This window comes from Cynoglossus semilaevis, chromosome 13, assembly GCF_000523025.1.
Source record: "Cynoglossus semilaevis isolate Cse_v1.0 chromosome 13, Cse_v1.0, whole genome shotgun sequence".
NCBI lineage: Eukaryota > Metazoa > Chordata > Actinopteri > Pleuronectiformes > Cynoglossidae > Cynoglossus > Cynoglossus semilaevis.
In genome coordinates this window covers 15,312,838-15,318,461 of record NC_024319.1, presented here as the reverse complement: position 1 = coordinate 15,318,461, position 5,624 = coordinate 15,312,838, and the positions used below count along the sequence as shown (strand labels likewise).

Below are 5,624 nucleotides of genomic sequence, written 5' to 3'. Positions count from 1 at the left end.
GACAGCCATGGTATACAAGAGCCATTTACAATATCAGACAAGATCAGGTTTATAAGGTTGACAGGCTGTGTGGAGTGGCTGTGGATCAATGGGTAGTGAGTTGTTTGTTTTGTCTTTTTTCTAAACCGGAAGGCTGTGGGACAAATTCCTGACATTGTAGTTAACATACCACCCACATACATTTCTGCTCATCATAGTGTAAGGCACTTTGGGTGGACTGAAAAAGCACTGTGCACTTAAGGACCATTCTTTTCCTGAGCAATTATTTCTGATATAAAAACTTCCAAAGGCTTTGTAGAAGAAAGGAAGTTTTTGAAAATAAAAAGCATTGAAAAGCTGTTTTTAATTGGATCATTAAGAATCTCAAACTCTATAAGACTCTTCCAACACAGAACCTGATTGGAAAGGTAAATGTTTGTCTTTATTGCAGGGCAATTACTGTACTTCATGTCATGATTGACGTGACGTAGCCACGAGCATATCTGGAAAAGCTGAGAATATTATTTAATTACTTTCCTATTAGTGAAGTTCGTGTGTACGTAATACTTTTCCAACATGTGCTGCTCTGTCACTCCCTCCGTCACTGTAGCGTCACTCTCTCCTTTACTGTAAACACCGTGTTCTTCCGCACAGGAATGAGAAAGTAGAACCGTGAAAAGTAGTTTGTCCACTGGATGATCTGTGATAATACGTGTGTTTTCTAATGTTGTTGGTAAAGTGACGTATTCTTATATGTAATCGGTTTAACACTTACAAGCAGTTCTATACAAACGATTGTTAATATGTGCTGCGCTTTGAAATTAAACACGTAAGCAAAGCTATACGACATAACTGTTCAGTGATATTGTAATTTTGTGTTCAACATCTTATTTTCTTTCAAAATAACAAGACGTAAAATATAAAAATAAAACGAAGAGAGCTTTGATTTTATAGTAAAAGTAGAGTCGTTGCTGTCAAAACACGACAGGCGGAGGGATATCTAGTCCAAACACATGATGTCGCCCTACGTCTTCCACTCGCTCTCCCCTCACCTTCCAATAACTACGGCCGGACAACGCAATAGGACGCGACGCCGCAGAGTCTTCATTTTCATTGGTCTGCATAGCTGTCAATCAACGCAGCGGTGCCACTCAGGACAGATTAGGCTCCATTTGCCATAACTAAATAGTTACGATTGTACATCAAGTAGGGAGATTCTTTTATTTTTTCATCTTCTTCTTTCAACTGGCGCCTCACCGCGCACGGCGGAGAGTTACTCATTAGTCTCGAGCTGAAACCCGTGAACGCGACAAAGTGTGACAAAGCCTTTGGCTCTCCTTCTGTCCTGTGTATGTGTCGTCTCAGCAGACAGATGTGGATACGCCGCTCGGGTAAGTCACTCTTCTGCAGCTTCAGTCCGCATTTTAGGTCCCCCTCCTCCTCTTTTCGCCGCTTCCTGTGTTAAAGAGGCAGCGTTGACAGCTGCGTCCAAGCTACCGCGGTTGTGTCGGAGTTGTAAAGTGTAGAAAGGAGGTGGAGGAAGAGGCTGGAAGAAGTCTTATACCCTCTGCGTGTTTGTGTCAAGGAGAAGCTTTAAGTTGAGTGAAACAGCTATAGCAGTAACAAAGCGAATAACACAACAATATAATATAACACACCGCGCAGCCCGTGGTTTTCTTCCTGTCGTCCGCCGTTAAAAGCTGTCAAAACCATTCACGTTAGCTGTCAAGCCAGACTTATTTTGCATGGTTTTCCCTCCTGTTATGTGTTTAGATGAAAACTTCCTTCCAGAGAAATAACGTCCTTTAGTGTATCTTTTAACTTTTATCCCCTTGTCCATATGGTCATGTCTGGTGTACACCCCAGCATAGGAGCGGCGCACAGTGATTTATCTCAATATCTCTTTGACACGCACACGCACGCGTGATTGTGCAGCTTTTCTTGTTAGGACTCCTCACTTCACTTCCATCTCTCTACAGAGCTTTTACTACTGGATCCACCTAATGCTTTACCTGTCCCTTTAACACAACTTGTATTCATATATTTATTTTAACTTTTTACACAGACAGAACTAGGTTTAGCCTTGTAGTTGTTGGAAGCAGTTGGTATAAGTCCCCACCTGGTTAACCTTGTCCTTTAAAAATCAGTAAGAAAGAACACTTTTTCCTGAGGTACTAGATTGCACACATCCAGATTTGTGCAGCTAATCTAAGCTGTGTGGCTGCATAGCCAGATTTTTGTTTTTCATATTCTCATGAAAACCATATCACTGACCACTATTATATACAGTCAATGGTCAGAATCATAGTTTCCATTTAATTTTAATTTAATATTTTATAAGTATTTGCTAGAACTTGTTCAAGTTGTAAAAAAATAGTTAAACACAAGGTCATAGAGTTATTTGTAACTCAGCATGACCTTTATTTATTTCACAGCCATTTCTCTAACCTTAGTTACTGCCTAAATCTAACTATCTCCATTCTGTGTGAAACCACAGCCTCCGAAATGAAGTTCTGCCTCATTAGGACCCAGCTTTGGTCTCCATTAGGACTAATGGTCCTAAAAACATCAGCGATGGTGCCAGAAATGCCAGTAAATTAGTAACAAAAACAAAATCACCCCCACCCTCTACGCACAAATAGGGCATGATTGCGCTGCTATTTTTGTTGTATCTGTTGGTTGTCTTTCATTCATTTGAACAGTCTGACTAGAACTAAACCCCTAACTTAATTAGAACATGGTAATTTTTAGGACTGGAACAAGTGGTGGGTTAAATGCGAAAATTTTAGTTATTACATTTTCAGTAATAACTAAAACTGCACAGACCTAATTATTTTAACTTATTTTGTAAAGATATGGTTATTTAGTTTACTTAAATGTGTTCTGGTGCGCTTCCTACCCTATAACTGGTAATTGAATATTTTTTAAGACAATTTTGAGAACTTTATTTCAGGTTCATGAACACATTAATGTCCAACCTTTTGTCATTTTATAATCTTACTGATCTGTCAACTAATGAGGTTTAGTGTGAACATTAAATAAATCTTGCTGCAGCCAAATTAATGTCTAACTTGGATCTTAACCTAACTACGACATTTCATTTTCATCCTTGTTTTAACCAGAGCTTCAGAAATTATGTTTTGCTTCATCCCCAAGAGGACTATTGGTACCAAAAACAATAACACACTGACTTTACTGTATATATATCGAGAGTATTGGTGTGAAAAAGACTTTCCTCATCTCCTCTAAGCTGTTGTGTCAGTTGAATAATTTTATGTCTCTTTCATGAGCCCATTTCCGCCAATTGTGCTCTCCTCGCTGTGCGTAATTGCTTTTCCCCTGGGAGAGAGGGAGAGTGTCTGCCTCGAAACTTCTAATTTCCTCCCCCGAACCCAGAAACCATTTTGTTCATGTAATGATGATGATGATATCAATCAAACCCATGTCAAGTCAGCTCTTATTTTTTATTTTTGTGGATGAGAAATACCCTCTCTCCCTCTGCATGTTTCTTTACATCTATCTTTGTGTTTTTTTGGCAGTGTCTTGCAGAGGCAGGTGACTGGGATTGGAGGGGCAGTGAGACAATGAGAGTGTGTCTCTGGAGAGAAGTCTCACATGTCAGCAGGCAGGAAGAACTGTTATCTATTACATCATTATCTAGTGCAGTGGAGGGATGCGCTGCGACACGGACAGATGAGTGTGTGCCTCAGCAGTGCCTGCCCTGCAGGTAAAGTCCAGGTTGCCAAAAAGATGTCACAGGCTCCTGGGGAATACAGTCCAGGATAGGGTGCTGAGCAGTGCTCATGGTGAGCATCCAGAGCAGAGCAGCTTAGTAGTTCTATGTGAGTCTCTGGCAGAAGGACGAGTTCGCCTCAGAGGCTCAGGAAAGCTGCGAACGAGTGTTGGTCCAGATAAGGAGAGTAACACAGAGATGCAGCTGAAGAGTGGTTCATGGAATGGACAGTCAATACACAGGTGTAGAAAACCTTCGTGAGTCCCTTGGAGTGTATGGTGGCTGTACTTTGTATATATTCAGAGAAGCCTGTACTGTATTGTTGGAATCTCACTGTGATGATTCATAAGTGAAAGCAGGACAGTAAGACTGAACCTCCAACCCAAAATGCTGGTCTTTTCAATGTGTCATTTTTATTCATTATTTTTATTTGAAGCTGAAACACGTTTACCTGCTACCTGTTGAAATGTTTCACTTTATTTTGTCTGTGGAAAAAAAAAATCTCACCCACTCTGCAGAATTAACATTCAGAGTCAAATGTGAGTTGTCTTGAATACAGGGATAGCCATATGAAAATTGTCCAATTCAAATCCATTTTAAGAGGATACATTTAACACCACAAGACCAGAAAACACTGTCTTTACGATCCATAAAACCCCAAATTTACACTTACAAGCTATTAACAAAATTGATTTTAATCAATTCAGTTAAATCAAATTATTATGGCTTTTCCAGTCTGCAGGTATATCTTTAACAGGCCCTGTGCGTTTTCTTTGAAAGTGCTCATTAGCTTGAGGAACTAATAGTTTCATGTTCACAGTTAATCAGCTGCAGTAACTGCTTAATAAATCTAAAGGAACAGTTTTGAGCACTTTAACAACATGATAAATACGATTTACATTGATACTATTTGAATAGCATTTGACTAGTTTTGTTGCAACGACTTATCGCTGCAACACTACTCTTCATGCATTTGTGCCTGCACAGGTTTGCATTGTTTGAGTGCTACTTTTACTTCACTTTAGCCCACAGTTTCAGCAGGTGTCCTAGCAGAAGGGTTTGCTTTATGTGGATAGACACGAGTGGCACTAGACCTCTAAAAATCTTTAATGATCTAATCTATTATAAAGTGTCTATATGTAAAGTTCATCCAAACTTTTCAGTATAAAAATTGAAAGGTCTTTGAAGGAAATTGAAACATTATTAAAACATTTCTGACTCCAGAAATAGTATGCAGACATGAACCTCACTTTTTCCTGCCAATGGAGCAAAATACCCAAGAGGCATGAAACTCCAGAGTTTTTCAGCATTTTGCTGTCAACAGAATAATAGCATTTTGTGTTTGTTTTTTTCTCTCTCTCTCTCACATCATACCTATTTTTTAATCCCATTCCTGCTGCACACTAGTTCTCAGGAGAACTCTGCCTCCTTGTGTTTTCTCATACTAACAAAAGCCATAAATTGAGCAAAATATTGTCACTGGACTTGTTCAGTGAAAAGAAGATTAAGCTCTAGGTCACTTATAGGCTCAGCTCCAGCAATGGGCTTTTGTGCCCCTGAGAAAGCGTGACTGCGGCTGAGGCAGCACACAACTCGCCTCAACAGAGCAAAGACTTGCACAAGGGGAAAAAAACGTAATGAGTTAGTGTTTTTCCTTTTGAAATAAAGAAAGTCATGTTTTTTCCCTTGGATTACTATATTTCCGAGTTGGAGGGTTTGTGGGGACAGTGGACTTTTTGGAGTTTATTCTTTGTCTTAACCGACACTCGGTCCATGTGCTACATGGTGTGCTCTGTCGATCCCAGTCAAAACACAGCCAGTAGAACGAAAAAAGAAAAGAAAAGAAAACAGTCTCCCCTGCCCTTCACTGCTCCTTCCTCCTCCTCCTTGCTAATTTGAGGAAGTACAATCA

General features: G+C 39.8%; 1 protein-coding gene across 7 annotated transcripts in view; it reads left to right on the top strand.

Moving 5' to 3' along the window:
* Window positions 1-300: 300 nt before the first annotated feature.
* The window catches only part of mef2d (myocyte enhancer factor 2d), a 92,970-nt gene continuing 87,646 nt past the window's right edge, over window positions 301-5,624 (top strand). For 2 of the 7 annotated variants that reach the window (XM_008323836.3, XM_025061503.1), the window contains exon 1: window positions 675-1,370. The gene's annotated coding sequence lies outside the window, so the exon portion shown is untranslated. Of the gene's footprint in view, window positions 1,371-5,624 lie in introns of all 7 variants that reach the window. The other 5 variants (XM_025061501.1, XM_025061502.1, XM_017038037.2 and 2 more) reach the window with 5 other exon arrangements.